The sequence below is a fragment of the Struthio camelus genome, chromosome 2 (assembly GCF_040807025.1).
Source record: "Struthio camelus isolate bStrCam1 chromosome 2, bStrCam1.hap1, whole genome shotgun sequence".
NCBI lineage: Eukaryota > Metazoa > Chordata > Aves > Struthioniformes > Struthionidae > Struthio > Struthio camelus.
In genome coordinates, this window is record NC_090943.1 from 149,963,742 (window position 1) to 149,982,752 (window position 19,011).

Genomic DNA, 19,011 nt, shown 5'->3' on the forward strand with positions numbered 1-19,011 from the left:
TTAAGAACAGGTGCTACTATGAAAAGTAGTAAATGATCATGTGTCTAAGTGGGGAAAATGTAAAAAGAAAGGTAGATAGCCTGTAGAAGATTTTCCTTCCTTTGTTCCTGAGTATCCAGCCACAACAATTGAGGGTTACCAGTGATCACTGAAACATGTACAGGATCTACCTTTCACACTGTTGTGAAACTCATAGATCTCTGTTGCAGGAATGTGGGAATTATCAGGCAGAAGCAGACTTTGAGGTCCGTATGGACCCTGTATTCACAGAATCCTCCAAATACTCCATCTCAAAGCATGGTCCATACCACATCCATAAAGGAAAAGCTGAAGAACATCAGAGCAATCAGATGAGAAACAGTTTGCACTTGAGAAGGTCCCTTTCTAACTTGTAATAGTAAAAGAATGGTCAAAGTCTCAGAAAAAGGCTTTATCTCCTTTCCAAAATCCACGTCGTCCTTAGCTATAATAACTCTAGATATTACTGTTATCCACACAAATGCTCAATTCATTTTGACTCTTGTTAAAATATTTCTTACCTCAAAGTGAAAGGTTAGATATTTATGTCTGATGCAAGGAGGGATATTGCAAGAAGAGAATGGATGAAATTAAGGCAGAGAAACTTTAAGCTGTATAGGAGGAGGAAATTCCCAGACAATGAGCTGTATTAAACAATGGAATAAAATCTTAAGGGAAATTATAGAAACCTCTTCACTTGGCCCATTTGAAACCAGAGCTGACAAAACAGCAGAAAACATGTGGCAGTGGAAATGAGATGAACTGTACAGTTTATCAGTCTCTTTTTCCCTCAATTTTCTATATTTCTGTGATTTGATTTATGAAATTCAGATAGCACAAGGACATTTGCAAGTAGAAATATATTATAGTACCTGAAGCATATGATGCTGTTTTACAGCTCTGAGGTGAAGTTTGATGTCTTCTCTTTGCAGAGGTTCATGAGAACATTTCCTCTGGTTTATATTTATGAGACATCTGAAAGAAAGCTCACATGTGGGATTCTGTTTATTTTATACAAAGAGGAGAAAAAAATAACGACTTGCCAACTCTAAAACCTGTTTTTTGCTGTGTTTTCTCCACACAGGGACATGCTCACCTTTAAGGTTTTAGGCATTTATTTACAAGAGGATTAAAAAAAATTTCTGTGTTGCAATGTACTTCAGTTAAAGCTACTTCTGCATAGAAGTACGTACAAGTTTTATATGAATCTATTGCAATATTGAAGTCACTTTACTTTTGTTTGATTTTCCCATTTGAACAGTCCCCAAGCTCTGATAAAAGTTAATCATAACTGTCAAGTTTCACCTGATTCTTAGCTGCTGCAAAGAAATGCCAGAAACATTACGTGATCCTATTGTGAAGAAGTAAGTAGAGGCCAATCTATTCTGAAGTTCTGAGAATCTTATCAGACATCTCACTTAACTTTAAAGCACCATCCAATAGCTAATTATTTTTATATGGTTCATAAGGATGGGAGTAGAAGGGGCTAGGAGCGAGGAGGAGCAGCATCAGACTATTCTCTATCTCACAGTGTTAAAATGAGCCAGGTTTTTTTTTGCAATTCTGGGTGCATCTGTATACCTAATTTTATTCACAGTAGGTGGAGTTTTCATACATCATTATAATGCTTTGTATCCAGGAGTTATAGCATTTGTACGTGCAAGTGATCAACTAGATATGGAGTTCGTCATTTCCAGGTAGACTTGTTAGACTTGTGGATATAACCATAGCAACTACGTGTCACTTTGAGGAACTTTTCCAAAAATATGTGCCCGAATACTAGATTGGCTGTGTGGGGTGAATCACTAATTAATTGAAAAAGGAATCTAGCTGGCGTCCAAGCTTTACAGATCAGTAAAAATTCTTTTTGAATTTTAACTCTTTTGCAAAAAGAACCCTGTAAGCTACTACTGAGGCTTGATTATCTTTATCTTTGAGCACTATGATGTTTCCAGGGCTATAAAAGGACATCAATGTGAATGACAAATCAGTAGAAGTATGAGCGGAGTAAGAAACTATTCAGCTTTAGTAAAGATTGTAGAGCTGCTCTTTTAATTATCTTGCATTTTTCTGCTTGTCAAACTATACAGCTTTTAGTACAACCCATAAACAGAAACATTGGAACAATACCATGGAAAAAAGAAATAGCGTGTTGTTGTTGTTTTCTGACTTGTCTATAACATGAGGTCAAAATTGCTCTTGGCTGTGAATTTTTCAAGCTGCAGTGTGTCTTTTATATGGACTTACATATATTTATTCACACTGAAGTGAAGGGAACTCCATAATTGTTATTATTAATAGCAGTGACAAAATATTTACCTGGCATCATTACTTTGACTACAGTTCACATGTGTAATCTCATTCTTCTGTTTATCAGGTAAACAACCTTGAGACAATTACTACCATAACAAGTAAAATAAAAACCAGAGTAAGACCAATATCTCTTGCAAATGGACCCAGCTTATTTGACTTAGACGTGACTATACCTAGTTGTACAGAAAGAGGAATCTATCTGTTTTTCCAAAAGTCCTGTAAAAAGTCACAAATACAATAGTTACACAATATACTTACACGAAAAGAGAAATACAAAAATAGGCAGAAGAAGCTGGTGAAAAATCCTGGGTAAGAATGCTTGTAATAAGATCGGTGAAGAACCACTGAACCACTGAGCACACTAACTCTAATAAATCTTGTGGAAGTTCTCAAAACGGGGAAGGTGCACAGGGGGAGAGATCCACATTTAAAGCTGACACACAAAGGATAGTTTTGCCTTTGACACTTGACTCAGACTATCCAAAGAGAGACGTTATGCTACCCATCAAGAAATGGGTGAAGATGATTTGAATGTTCCAAAAAAGAAGGCTAAATTAAAACCGATATATTTAGTTTGCAGGTGAGACACTAACCACAAAATTGGTGTAATCACCCTAGCTAATTATCTTAAGTGGGATGGTGTTCTGGACAAGCTGAGAGCAGGCAGCAGGCCTGCCCTTAGGAGACCGTCCTTGCGGTGAGAGGCATACAAATGTGAAGTGATATTCTCCTTTTTTGGGGTCGCGGAAAAATATGCAGTTGTGCAAGATTCAAAAGTTTTTCACTGGACGAAAGAATAAAACAAAACCAAACCAAACCAAATTCATCACATTTTCTATCTTATCTATGACTTTTCATAGGGAAGATACTATCAAAAGTGATGCTAAGTTTGTTAACACAGTTCTGTAATTCAAAAGTACAAACATAAAAGAGAACTAAGATATGGAAAAGTGTTAGTTAAGTATATTTCTACAATCTGCAAGATTCATAAGGCAATTAATGTACATTTGCTTAAAACATTAATACTCTACCAGTGTGAAAAATCTCAGATAGCAGTTTCATCTATATGGATGATGCAAAATGAGGATGAGACATCAAAAATCCTTTAGCGACGATGTCACTCGCTGTCAAAGACCATTTATGCAACTAACTAGTCGTTAGCTGGTACTGTCAGAATAAAGGAACAGCCACGTGATGAATGGCCGAATCTCTGCTTGTTTAAAGGATTCTTGACGTTCAGCCCTTTCTTCTTATGAAATAAAGCAATGCTAATTCCTGTCACTGTTGGGAGCATTAGCTGTGCTATTTCTCTAAGTCACCAAGACGGACAAAGGAGTGCATTACAACTGAATGAACCCGAAAAACAATGAAAAGTTTCATTGTTAAATCCATGAAGGTCCAAGTGGTCTGGTGAGGATGAGGACTGTATAAGAGCAATCCATCCCCTAAACCTTTTACAATCACATGGGCAAGAGTTTGAATTTTAAAGGGATGTGTCTACATTCGTTGAAGTCGTTGAGAGCTAAATGCCTAAACTCCCTTAATATCCAGTTTCAAAGCACTAGCCTAGAGGACACTTGTCTGTAAAAAGTATGTTTGCCACAGGAATAAGCTAACGCATCCACAGTCTTGATTAATCCAATTGCATGCTTCCCAAATGAATATAGGACCACTCTCCTTTCTGGTATCTGTGGCTGAGGACAACTGATGAATTTGGCAACGTCGATAGTACTGCATATAATTTAATATAAGAATATAATAATAATAATTTAATATAATAAATTCCTGTGTAGAAGAATTCAGACTCCCAATGACTCTTTCCTCACCTTCTGACCAACTTACAGTCCAACTGCTTCGGTTACCAGCACCCACCCATTAAACCGCTGTAAGACTCCAAGGCTAAGAGACAACCAGATAGAGGCAAGAGACCTTATGTAATTAATGACTGATTAGAGCTGTTGGTGGATAGAAAATTCAAATTCTTCTTATTGAATCCCATCTATAGGAAATAAAACAGACAAGGATCGCAAAGCAAAGATAGAAGTTTTTGTAGCCTTCATGTAACATTCTTGATCTGTATTTTACAAGAAAATTACTCAAGAAGTTGGTCTCTGCCTGCATACACATCAGCATAGTAATAATTCTCTGTTCCAAGTCCAGGCTTTTTCCCTCTCAAATCAATTTTTAAACTACCAGATCAGATCACTGCTGAGTAATAATGAAGCATGTTTTCCTCTTTTGAGCTCTTTCCTGTCCTTGTGACCAAAGGATAATAAGTTATGTTATTCTGTGAGAATTTATACGTGCGTTTGAAGATGACAGAAGACTCGAAGAAAAAGTCATGTCCCAGAGCTAAAATATCAGTATGCCCTCTCTGCATGGGTAATGGAACGGATTCACCTTCACCATAACATTGGACTGAATTACATGTTATAGTCCATGACATGCTTTGACATGACTAATGTGACCCAGCTGGTCTCAGTGGTAGAAAAATGTTAACGTACAGTGCATGGTTTATGAGATACACATATGCATTGACAACAAAAAATACCTATAGTTGTGCTTATGTGATTAAACCAAAAATAGAAATAAAAACAGAGAAATTCATGAGCTTACACGGGTCTGCAAATACATAAGCTGTCATATCTCAGTATTTACATGTAGTGGAAGGTAGTGGGTGATGGTGCGTTTATAGACAGCGAGTTTCCAAGAGTAGGTGTATAAACTATTCCCTCTGTTGTTTAGAGGATGACCATATAGCCAGGTTTTTTTACTGCAGTGTTTTAGCAGGAACCATATGATACTATGTTTTATTTAAAATTGGGCTTGTACCACTGAGGCTGGAAACTTGTATCTTTAGAACAATTTCGTACTGCATAGTGCCACCATATGTTGCCTACTTTAGTGTTTTAAAGAGATTGCCTACTGCCTAAAGGTAACATGTCTCAAATTTACAAATCACATATTGCTTGAGGGCAGAAGTGAAACCATTGATTTAAGAGAATGCAATATGCTTAGTTTAAGGGTGTTAATTCAGCTCTTTCATTCTCTAGCATTCTTTGCATTGAAATATATTTTGGTGAGGGAAAAAAATGAAAAGACTGGAACCACAGGTTTTGTAATTGTATTTCAGTCTCAAATGGAGATAAGAAATTGGCTGATTAGCTAGACACAGACACATCTAGCATAAGTGTTCTTGGAACCTCTTGAAATGAACATCCTGAATTATGAAGCTGGCCTTTTACATTTCTTGTCATTAGTGTAAAGGGAAAGGTAGCCGCTATTACATTGCAACTAATTTAGTAGACGGACTTGTTCTAACATTTGTTCTGAATTATCTTGTACATGTTTTAAAGGGAAAACTTGTAATTTAGTTATATATTTGAATATTTAACTTTCTTAAAAAATTTGGATTGCTCACAGTAATTTAGCACATTTCTATTCAATGTTTGCCTTCAGATAGCTTCTGCAAATTTAGAGACAGAAAAGTCCTAATCCCTGCGAATGCAAGATCACTACCCCATTGTACATCCTCCATTGTTTCATCAAGTCTAAATTAAAATATTTCAAATGACAAAGCTTCCATTATTTTCCTTGAAAAAAATATCAAAACAATTTTCCCAAGGGGCAGTGCCTGGAGGTGATGAGCAGCTCTTGCAATATTAACATGATCACTTGCTATATTTGTATTAACATAGCCGATTGGGAAGACAATAAAAAATAAGAGTCCCACTGTACCACAGTGACGGATAACAAAGACAAACCTTTCTTTAAAAGAAACTCGGTGTACCCACTGAGCATAAATGCACAGCCGAGAGAAAAGCAAACAAACAGTACAAGGTGCTGATGAAATGAAGGAGCTGTGCTCAAAGGTCTCAGAGATCTTGCGTTTGTATCACCAGTTTGTGCAGGGATTGGGTGAAAACCAGCCTTTCCCTAGTTTCCAGCGTTCCCTGCACAGAGCCGGCCCTACGGTCTTGTCTAGAGCAAAGAGTGAGCCAATGTGTTGGCGGTGAGGAAGATCAGTGAGCTTGTGCTTTTACAAAATTATGCCCCAGATTACTGTGAAACTGGAGAGTAGCTTAAGAGAGGTAAGGTGATGACTTTCTACATCTGGGGAGAAATATTAGGAAAAAGCTCAGAAGTGCTTGATGAAGGCACCAGGAGCTGAGGAATCAAGGCTGCTGCTACCGCAGTCAGACAAAACTGAGGGTATTTCACAGGAACGGCTGAAGACAAGGTTCAGTGTTAGCAGGTTTTCTTTGTATCCCTCACTGTTAAATTGAATGTTAGAAAATACTTTGAAAGTGAACACTAAAATAGAGTCTGAATAGGTCGTACAATTGTATGCCCTAGTTCTGAGTGTATTTCATTCTGGATAATTTAGAGATTGACATGGGAAGCTTCTGAGGCTTTGAAATAGTCTTTATTTTTTCTGTAAATCCTGTCTATGCTTTCTGTGTATTTCTTGCTTTCTTATACTGTAAAGCTGGTGATAAAGGCATTTTTGTGTACTTTGGTGACAGGTTTCACGTAGCATACATTTTTTAGGGAGTGTTGATACTTTTGTTGCTCTGACTCACACTGGCAAGTCAGGTAATGGTTCACAGGAAAACATCGTGGCACGCGCTAAACTGAGCCTCCGGTTTCCGAAGCAAGCGTTCAAGCTATTCAGCTTACAAGTCATCCCCATTAGCGAGGACTAGCACCGGCTTCTGAACAATAGTTCCACATCACTAAATAGTCTTCGAAAATACCACTGCGGCTTAATTTACTTAATATTAGTATCCGTGTTAACCTAATACCTTTCTTTCTCAAAAAAACGAGCAGTTCATAACATGCTTTCTTATCAGGTAATAGCGATCTAGATTTATTTAAAGAGCCTTTCTTGTCAGCGCAAGAAGCAAGCCCCCGCGATGAGAGCAGATTAGGTTCCCCCCGAGGCCCGGCAGGGACTGGGGACGGTTTACGCCTTTGTGCGGCCGTCCCTCTTTTGTGCGGCGTGCTCAGTGGCCTGTGTTTTGAAGCCTGTGGGGAAGAGATTAAGTTCTCTTCAGCTGGCCGGCTCAGGGTGTGGCTTTTTAACATTTTGGCTAGCAGATGGTGACAAACCAACAGGTGCACCCAGATCGCTGCACCAAGCCTTTTACATCTGCTCGGCACACAAATAGTAGGCTCGGCAACGTCCCCCACGCCAGCTGCAACTTTTACTATTACCAAGTATGGCAGCAGACAAGGTGGTGAGAGATGAAGGCTGGTGACCTTCAACTATTAACCTTTTTACATTATACTCTGAAAAGGGTCGGTATGGCAAGAATGCTTTGATCTGAATATTACGTGATGAAAAATGAACCAAGACTACAAGGTGATTAGCTGGTGTAGGAAGTGGTGGGCCGTTTCACTTCAAGTTTTACAGTGAGTGACAGGTTCTCTCAGCCACTGAAAAATACTCCAATTTTAACAAGCCTCTCATTTGCATCCATTGTTTTATATGCCATCAGGAGACTGAAATTGCCCTGGCTCTGGAAGTTTTCTGCTCTCAGAAATAAATTCAGACTGCTCAGACTATAATTTCTGAGGTTCATCATACTCAGTCCCCTCCACTCCAATGAGTGTGATTCCAGCCTGGTTTATGTAGAGCTTCCAGAGTCTGTACTCAAGGCAATAGCGTTTATTAATCTCCTAGTGTGGTCTGAAGCACCAGAGCAAGGTAAAATGACGATTAATACTATCCATTTCTAAGGATACTTTAACAGTTACTAAAGCTTATAGAAAGTGAGAAGGTAGTGTAGAATATACCTCTGCATGCAACCCTTTTCCTTCCCAACCTGACTGTATCCTTCCATAATCGCCCTCCTCACGTTTTCTTCAATCCAGTCCCCTAATCCAGCTCAGCTATTACCCTCCACAAACAAGCAGCTCTTTAGCTGATCTCCTTGGCTCAGAGCTAGACTTTTCGGTTGTTATTTTCTCTTTTTAACCCTTCTTCCTCTCTGCTTCCCTCTTTACTCCCCTTTCACACTGAATTAATCTAAAGTCTGTTCTTCCCCCAGGGCCCTTTACTTCAGCGATGTTCTGGGTCCATTGCGAGGTCTTCGCAACCCTGGCAGTTTCCTGTTAGACTAACAGCTGTCCCCATCCCTCGCAGCTCTGGGGCTTCCCTGGGTCAGGAACACATCATGAAGTAATGAATTTCATGACTCTCAAGTGGAAAAAATATTGGCTCAGACAAGGTTAGAAGAAATCTTCTGATCCAGAAGATACAAGCCAGTCTGCTGGGGTCCTACAAAAGGAGCTGGTAAAATATGGCCAAAGACAGGAAAGTCCTTTGGGAGCGGGTTGCATTTGAGGTGAGGTAGATCAGTAGATTATTGCTCTACAGCTGTTGAGTTTTTAGAAAGTCTTACTGCCTGGAGTCAACTGGGAGCTGTTGCTTCTTTCTTTTGGACGGCCTCAGTTCCTCCCAGTGTTGGAGGGAGGAGAAGCAGACACAGAGAGAAGTGTTTCCATCACAACGAAAGCCGAGCTACATAATGTCTGGAATGATGACTGGCTGCGTCCAAGTTTGTCTGGGTGCCTATTTGGGGAGCTGGAGAACAGCTCTAGTTGCAATTACATGAGTCCTTCAGAAGACTCGCTTTAAAGACAATATAACAGATTTTAAGCAGATTGCTGTCTCATGCTAGAATTGCCAGGAAAAGGTGCACTATCCTTCCAAAGAGGAAATTCTTTGGTACAAGTAGGAGCCGAAAGCTACAGTGATGGAGAAATAATGTTATTAACTGAAACCAGCCTGAAGGATTGGAAGACAACAGGTTGCTGTATCTATAATTCTAGTAAATTTATGAGATAGTTAGCTTTTATTCTTTCAACTCCATTATTCCTCTGTCATCTTCCTAAGCTACAGGTGGTTGTTCTGTACTCCTTTTGCTATATCAGAGATTTCAAAAAAAATGCTTTATTTCTAAATAGAGAAGTTCTCTCTGTAAATACATCTCCCTGAACACCTTTGCTCCTAATTTCAAAAGATTATTCAGAAGTTTATATTTGTAAAATATATATATATATATATATATATAAAGTTTGTGAAGATATTCTTACTGCATAGCTAAATTCATACATAGACATTTTCTGAAAACTACTAATATTTGATTATTGTAATTTGCTCTAACAGCTACTAAATGCTATAAGTGTCACAAATACCTACGTAATATTCACCCCAAGTTTCTGAAGATTTCACAAAGCATAAGAAGAAATTTTTGTGAACGTGTTTTCTTGTCCCTTCTGGAAAGCCTAGAAGAATTTCACACAGGTGCATAACCTCTCTAAATGCTTTTTAACAACCATGTAGCATACTTTAAGAATGACAGCGTAACAGTAGAGTATTTTACAAAATAATTGAAGTAGCTATAGAATGGATATCATTCTACATCAAACTTAACAGGTTATAAAATAACATCCATAACTTCTTAAAACATTTCTGTCTGACATTACTGCTTCCAAGCCTGCCTAATTGTCTCGAAGCCTTGTCTCTAAGCTCTATAAAGAGTTAGGCTTACTACATGGAAGAAAAATCTTATCAGACCACACCACCTTTCTCTCCCCATTTGTAAACCTATACTATCTTTGCTGGTACTGGGGGGGTGGAGCTGTTCCTACTCCAGGCCCCAGGAGGCTCCCAGAAACCTCACAATCATGTTTTTTTCCACAGAGGTGAGGAACCAGCTCAGAAGGGGTTAAGTGGCTGGAGACCAGATGCAGCTGGGCGCTGTTAATCTGCAGGGACCAGCTGCTTTGTATAAAAAGGAAGAGGAGAAACAGAGTGGCTAGTGCTGAGGGAAAGCTGAGGGTATTAAGTTACTTATGCCCTGGAAAGGGGGAGTGGGAGCTTACATTTCAGTCTCCTGGTACTCTGGAAAAGGAAGAAAAGCTCTGTAGGTATTTTGTTTTGGTTTGGGAGCTGCTATTGCAACTGGTGAGTGACAGCCCACCCAGGATACTGGCTTTTAGTTCTTAGTCGCTCCTGGAAAGACAGGCCTATGGGGCAAAAGCTGATACTGAGCAAATCAGGTGTAGTAAGCCACAAACTGGCTTTGATTTCATTCGCTTCTGAAGTTGAAAGAAGCGCGGTGTCCCTTGCGCTTTCTGGACTCCTAACGCAATGGACACGCTGACCCGTCTCTTGGCTGTCTCAGGAAGCTCTCGAGCAAGCGCAGCTTCTCTCTTTCAGATGTGACAAACATCCTCATCTGTCTCAATGCACGTTGACACAGTGATTGTACCTGTGCATACCACATAACTGTCACCCACTATAACACTTGTCTATGGCAAATGGGCTGTAGGAATGCCCTGAGCAATATTTATTAACTTTTTCTTTAAGTATAACTCTGAGTAAGTTTTGTGTTTGTCTTGCTGTAGCTGATTTGAATGGAAAAACTCTATAAGCAGAAGTGGAATTGCATAATACTATGTACAGAGCTATTAGAATATATTTAGTGATTCCATTAGAAATCTGCTGTTGAGCAAGGCAGAGCATATGGAGAGAAGTTGGTGAAAACCTGATTAAACATTTATATGGAGCATATTTTGATTTAACTTGCATAAATAATTCATTATTTTTGTTTTCATGTTTTCTTCTTTCAAAATGGCCCTTTTCTACACCTGCTGTGCTAAAAATAATGCTACTCTATCTGTAATGAAGCAGTAGTGGCAGTAAGTGGGGAAATTGTGGTAGTAAGTAGGGTTGTTGTACCCATCTGCACCAGAGGCTCCCCTCACTTGCACCTGATACATCTGTATCCTTTTGAAAAACATTATATTCATATAAAATCTGCGGTAGTTTTCTTCTCTCTTCATAAATAGTAAAGTATCGACATTGCAAGGGCAGTAATCGTTCTGCGGAAGTTAGGTTGTGCTAGGAGTCCAGATCCATAGGAGAATTTTCCTAAAGCTAAAAGAAATTGCAATTCACATGTCAGATGACTGATCTATTTTCTAAACTGAGTAACAGTTTTAAAAGGAGATTCATTTCTGAACTTTACCAAAGTCTGGGTTCGATATTCTAGTTCAGCTTCAGTTTTTGTACTCTGCTGGGATTCAAAGTCTGATTTGCAATAACACTAAAGGTCTTTTATGTCTTCTTTATATTAATAATGTGGTACAAAGTAGGTCTAAATACCACTTTAAGGCCCCCTCTTGCCGCTATATATATGACGGAATTCAGGCTGCTTCCTTAAGTGAGCATTCAAGCACCCCAAAGCACAGATTTTTCTCTGAAACTCCCAAGAACAAGGTATTTTACAAAAATTGCTTCTCTTTTCCCTCCCACTGAGTTTCAGAGTTCAAACACTGCCAATTTCCAGTACCAGCTTTTCTTGTCTTCTCATTACAAGTAGGATTTCATTACCCACGGAATAACTAGCCCCTGCTTTCCGGTGTCAGTATTGTGCCTGGATCCTTTCTAAGACTGCTGTCACTCATCACAGCAATGCGCTGTTCTTTATAGCAGCCCAGCAGATTGCAGAAACGTGTGGCTCTGGATCATTACCAGTGAACAGAGCCACTTTAGGGTCATTATCAGAGAACAGTGGCACTTTTTTTTTTTTTTTTTTTTTTTTACAAATGGTATTTCCTCTGAAGCTCTATGTGGCAACAGTTGTCTTGTGAATCCTGTCTAAATTCTGCAGCCCAATGGCTTTGACCGCCATGGTTCAGCAGGGAATTAAATCATGAAATTTTGTTGGAAAGAAGCTGCTGAAGTCTTTTGAAACAGAATTATTATCTCCTGGATAGAACATACTATATCCAGTCCTGAAGGGCTTTATGAAGTTGCTCACATAAAAGCTTCTGATAGTATTAGCTTGCCAATGTATTAATCATGATGTGGTTAAGCAAAAATCCACCCAAAACTTTCAGAGACACTGCAGAATAATTCTTCTAATATTTTAGCCAGTCTATGGACTGATGCTTTTTGCTTATATGAAAGCAGACAGTTTGTTAGGTTGCAAAAGTGGTCTCTAATGAAAAATAATACTTTCAGCCTGTGGCTTCGACAGTTATATCTCATTTTTGTGCACTCTTCAACCTGGTGAGAACAGCTTAGTGCTACAAGCCTCTACCCCAGGAATATTTGCAGTGCACCTTGTGCAGGGAGAACGCACAGGTAGCACTCAGCCAGGTTCACGCACATCAAGAGCTGCTGATGCCATAGTAGCGGTAACCATGTGGGGGAAGCTATGCTGGTTTGTGAATTTCATTAAAAATCTGAGATGTCTATGCACACAGCCTTATTCACAGTTTTTTCTGTATTGTGATTTTAGGATATAACAAGGTGTTAACAAGAAAAACATGTTTTCATTAAAGCTGTATACAAAATGTATCTTTGCCCTGAGCCCTTCTGTGTGTTTATTTTTCTGAAACAGTCTGTTACTTAAAGAAACAAACAAAAACTGAAGCAGGGGAAGAAACTTTTTTTTCTTTTTGAGGGGAGGTCTATTTGAACCCCCTCTTTTGATTTCCTGCCGTTGATGGTGGAAGGCCAACAGGTGGGCAGGGCTGGCCCAGGTTAGTGCCTCACCTGTGGCGCTTATTTAGTTAGGCTGTTGTAAACATTTGTTCTGGGGTTTTTTTTGCAGAGTGAAAACACTGTAAAAATAATGACTGCCATAAATACTGCATTAAACACTTTCTAAAAGGTTATAGTTCACAGCTGTGAGGTCGCTGCCCTCCGATTATATTGTAGCAATGAAGCAGGATGCCTTTCTTCCCCTTGCACCCTCTGCAGAGCAGAGGAAAGTATTGCCCTGTCCACCACGGTGGCAGTGTTTGAGCTTCATGGCTCCACACAGGAGAGCGTTGTCTAGCGGTCAGAGGTGGAGACTTGAAGCCGGATTCCTGGGGCCTACTGCCAGTCAGCTGTCTCTTGCCGTGTGCAAGGGGGTTGTGCATGCAACCTGTTAAACAGTGCAGAGAGTGGAAACTCATTGAGGAAGGTGGGTAGAAAAGCAGCAGGGGGCTGAGGAAGATGAGTTAGGCTCTGATGGAAAAGGGAGCGAGGAAGGCAGAGGGTGTGTGAAAGAAAGGATAAAAAATAAGCTTATAGCAAGTGAGGGCAATGGAAAAGAAAGGTGGGAGCGAAGAAGCTGCCCAAGGGAGACAAAGGACAGGACTGCTAATGCAGCGAGGGAAAGAGGGGGATAATGGTAATACAGGATGGAGAACGGGAGATGTGGAACTCCACAGAAACTGGAATTCTTGTAGGGAGGCCAAGACAAGCACTGTTTCACTGATATGCAGTGAAAAGCTAAAGAAAATTGGAGATTTCAGTAATTTAATAACAAATTGATGAAAAAAGGTTGCTGCACAGGTGAGAAGGACAGGCCCAGGTTAAAAAAAAAAAAAAAAAACATTCACTGAGCCAAGCAGGAGTCCATGAAGATGCATCTAAACACATACAAATGGAGAAAGGGAGTTCACCTCCTACTGACCGCACAGCCTGTGACGGGAGGGCCATTAACCCTCCTTCTTGCTGAGACTCCTTTGGCTACCCTCTTCCTTATCTAAACAGGCAATGCAGCAACAAACCTAGGCTCCTGACGCAAGACATTTGGGACTTGAAATGGGAGATGTGGGCTTATGGCAAAACAGGAATAAACTTGGGCCTAAGGGTGGGATAGTTGTTGCTGTATTTGTAAACCTATATCTACAACTGTGCACAAACTCACTTTTATGATGTGACAGTAGATAAGACAGCCTGTTTTGTCCCATACTCCCAAAGCACTAAGGATTTTTCTGGTATATATGCTGCACTCAGTCTGCTACAGGAAGGATTTTCTCTTTTTTTTTTTTTTTTTTTTTTTTAAGTAGGCCCATTAGACTTAGGCAGACCCTCCTTTTTTGTCCTCAGCTTTAGAGTACTTTTGATGTTGTAAAAATTATGGGGAAGATTGTTTTACACCATGATATTTCACAGATTTTGCAAGCAGGAATATCATGCCAGATTTTAAACATTAAATGAATCTCAACTCTCTCTTGATTAAAGCAGGAGGATTGGCCAATGAATCCAGGAAGATACTCTGGTAGCTGATACAGATCCTCAGCTAGGTATGCTATCATGTCAAAGCCAATGGAGCTACGCCCTCAACAGGGAGCCTGCCCTGTCTTTTGGGTACCAAGAGTGGAGTGGTGTGCTTTGCTAACGTTAAGAGGACCATAGGTTCACCTCCCACCAAGATAAAGTCAAATGTGTTAGGAAGAAGGGAGAGAACAGACAGTTGCATGCTTAGAATCAGGCTGCTGAGGACTACAAGCATTGAACAAGTTTTCTAAGCTAACAGGACCTCAGGTTTGTTCCTGTTTGCTTATCCTTCTAGCTGTCACACTTTTTCCTCTCATATCGTAGACCTATAGCTGAAAGCCTGTGAGGACAGTATGGGCCTTTTGGAAGTGGCTTGAGTCAGGGGAGCTGCAGCCACAGAAGGGAAGAAGAGTCCAGGGGCAGAGAGGTGGACAATGGCCTGGTCACCTCACCACGAGAAGAAGGGAAAGGAGAAAAGCCTCTTCAGACTCATCTTTCCACGCTCTCTATCCCAGCCAAGAAATGCACTTCGGCAGTAGTTTTACATTAAATTTGAAATGAATTCAGTGCTCACATTTATTTGCATACATTGTTAGTATGGGGGGAACTAAAAAAGGAATACTTGTTGCCAGGTAACTATTGTAGCTGGGCACATGAAAAGTAGTTTTAATCCATGCTTAGTTTAGCTGGCAACTGTCCCTGTCATCTGCTTGTAAAATGTTTACGTAGATGAAGTGTGTTAATGAATACAAGGGAAAGAGCAACCCCTTGTACCTGCTGCATGCAAGGAAGCAGGGAACAGAGAGGTATGTTGCTGTTCTCATCTGCAATGCGCGGGGTGAAACTGCATGAAATTTAAACCAGTCAGTGTGCGTGATGTTACTTGCACTAGAGGAGATGTTGCTACCTTATGCTTATTTTTTCAGATCCATTAGTGCTGCACTTGCTTGGAACATGTTATTCAAGAACCGAGGAAATACTTTCCCTTTGATCTGTATTTATTACTTAGCCTTGATATCCAGAACCTTTATTACTTAACCGTAGGAAACCAGGTTGGTTATACCTTCTCCAGATAGGCAGCCACAACGTAGGAAGCACGCAGCTGTCGTCAATCTGTCTATCTGCACATGGCCTTAGCATTATTAAAGCCCTCACATCTTTCCTCTTGTGCCCCTTGATGTGGGTGGGGGTAACAGCAGGCATGCAGTGAAGTTACTCCTCCTTTGCGCTGCACAAAAAGCAGCAGAATGACTGAGTTTTGCTCAGGACTTCTGAACTAGTACTTTCCTTTTTGGCTTTTTCTCCTCCAACTGAGTATGTATGCACCTCTCTAGAGAAATTAGCTGCAGTAGGTGAGCCCAAATATTGCTTTACTACAATTTATAAGACTGTAGATGTCTTTTTGCACCTGACTAATCATTGCAATAACAAGAGAAGGGTCCACTCTTGCTGACATCTGTAAGAGCTCTGCCATGATGTCAGGAGAAGCTGGATTAGACTGATAGAAGCAGATTTTCTGCCTTTTTTCCTTATCTTGTGCCCAACAGAGCTGTTCCCTTTCCCTCTCCGTGCCCAATTTTGTATTGCATAAATTATGTCAGGCACAGAGTGGGAGAGCCAATGCGAGCACTGGCTCGCTCCTAGCACTGTCAGCTGGCACATTGGCTGTGGGAACTATTGGCAGCTGGTACGTGTCGGAGCAGCATGGAGCCTGTTCCCAGCCATGCCCCGGGCTATGTCCCAGGGATACATACCTAACTGAGTGGGATGGAAAAGACAGTATGGCCTATAGTCCTTAAAACATCAAATAAAAGAACTCATGTAAAGACTTCCTGCAAATGTGAGATTTCATTTCCCTCTGCAGTATGTTTATTTTCTGGGGTGAAACTTTAACCTGAGAGTGTGGTTCCTCTCACCTGATGTCAGCCATGTAATGACAGCGTTAGCCATGTAGGTATCTAATCTAATTGATTACTTACACATTTTCTGTAGCCATTGGAGAGACACAGACACCTCCAGGAGTAACATGTCCTTTCTTAAAATGGATGAGACCTCTGGAAGTGCCTGCAAGAGAGCCCACTCAATGAGCTGGAGGAGGTGTCAATTTTTCAGACAGCTAGAATGAGCAGAAACGAATCCTGCTCTTAAAGGGTGTCTCTCAGTACAACTGAATTATAATCTCTTCTTCTGGCTTTCTTCCTTATCACTGGCTTTTCCTCAGAATATTTTGAGAATGAAATTACCTAGAAGAAAAGCATAGAAAATGTTAAGAATGAAACAATAGAGAGTGAGTAGGAAGTTCCCTACCAGCAGTGCCCATTTGGATGCACAGTCAGCTCCCACACTCATACAAATATCACTGCTCAGCTTTGCCCATCAGTGTTTATTAGCGGTACCCAAAACAGTCCTGACTGCTTTAGGGTGGCTAGCAAGGATTAGGTCACTTATTTTCTATGGAATTTTTTTTATGTAAATGTCTGAAAGTACGTTCTGTCTTTGTACATTCTGTCTTTTAAAATGCCTTGTTTACTCGAAATGCCAAAGGTTTGTGTTAAAAAGACTGGCCGTATGAAACTGGCCTGCTTTTTTAACTGATATAACTGTTTGGTATATTTTTCACGAGCTGACACTACTTTACAAAATTCAAAGCAAAACATAAATCCTTCTTGCATCTGATTTTTCAACTATCTTTGCAATTCTTTGCACATATCCTTTCATTAGATATAGAGAACTAATGACAAATAGCATTTAATGTGTGTCTGCAAATAATTATTGTTATTGTTCTATCCTGTAGGTATAAACAAAGTTTCTTGGTGATCAGCTAAATAAATGACGTTTGTTACAGGCAATATTACTAAGCAATTTCTACACATTGCTTGTTACAAATAGATAGACTAAGCCAATGCCTACAATTAAAATAAATCAAGCCAGCTGAGAAGATTCAAAAACATGACATAAACCTGACTAAACAGCATCATAACATAAAGGGATGCTGTAATGCCTCCATGATAATAGTTGCAAAGGCTTCTGTATGCAAAATGTAAAAGACCGCTCTTCTGTATGCTGCCATATGTCCACTGCAATTTGTGGACATATGGACGTAGGACTCTCTCATGTGTAATGTATATCGCACAGACAAAAATAAAACAGGAGCAAAGGGCTAATATCATGAACACTGTTTAGAGGACAAATTAAAATGTTTGTTGTGGCAAAAACATGGGTGTACTAATTAATAGCTCTAGATTGCTTATTGGCACTGGCTGCGACAGCCTCAGGTTTTTGATAGGTTTCAATAACAGACAAGGCTGTATAAAATGAAATCTGTGACTTTAAATGTAATTGCTTAGAAAGCTCTCCTTTTTGGAAAAATGTTCAGCCTGATCTTTTAAATTGCAGTTTGCAGTTTGAATTTATCTATTTGAAAATGTATTTATATTTCTACTGTCCTTGTTGCCTTCTACCATTGCTCATTGCATGTAAAAGTGGGATTAGAAACAAACAGGAAGGGATAAGAAAACTTGCAAGAAGTTTCCATTTTAATGAAAACATTTGAAACATAAGATTTATTCCCTAGCCAAAAGGAAAATGATAATGCACGTTCAGTGATACGTGCTTCTTGTGCCTTCGTTTCTCTTGAAGATGGAAGCTGTCTGTTAAATATTTCCCTGCCAGGAATCAAAGTGGCATAGGCTTAACCCTCACCTCTTTGAGAATTAGGGAGATGATCTAAATCGAAGTGATGGCCTCCTCACTTAGCGTAGCCAGCTGTTTGCATCTTCTTGCTAAAAGCTGTAGGCCAGAAAAAAAAGCATAAGACTACCTGACGCTTAGAAGGAATGGCACACAGACTTGCTAGTTCAAACTGAGTAGCATCAGTTAGTAGGTTATTTCTCCATCTTATTTTAAAGATTAGCTTTAGATTTTCCATTTTGCTTTGAAAGCAAGGCTGGAGAGTGACACCAATTTAGGGAAGGACAAAAGGATTTTATGGCAAATAGAAGCTGTACCCTGAATATTAAGAGCACAACTAAGATCTGCAGCTAATGCATGCATAGCAACTTGCTTCCATAGGAGGGACACTGATTTCTCCCCCAGAGAGATTAATCTCCTCATAGATGAGTCATTCGAGCATGAAGAAATATTCTTTGGACATGGTGCACCAAATGGAAGCCCATACATCAGACAATGATGGTGTATTATATTGAGACGTTTATAGGATTGGGACATGCCAGCTGGGATGTGCAGCTTTAAGGGAATAAAAAAACGAAAGGATTTAAGGTGGTTCTGCACAGAAAATCACTGAGCCAACACTATAAGTGAAAGTACATCCATTTCTCACCATATATGTATTTCCAAACAGGGGAAATCTGTTCTTATGGAGAAATGCTTACTCAAATTTGCATCTCAGCTTTTTTCAGCCACATGTTCCAATCTTTGTGACAAAATAATGGGATCGCTTATCCTTGTAAGAGCTATGCAACTGGGAACATACTCCTTCCAGGCCCCACATCAGTGATATAACTCAGATTCTTTCTGATATTATTATGTTAATAATGGTCACACTGACAGTTTTGGTAAGTTTTGCAGAGGCTGTGAACAACTGC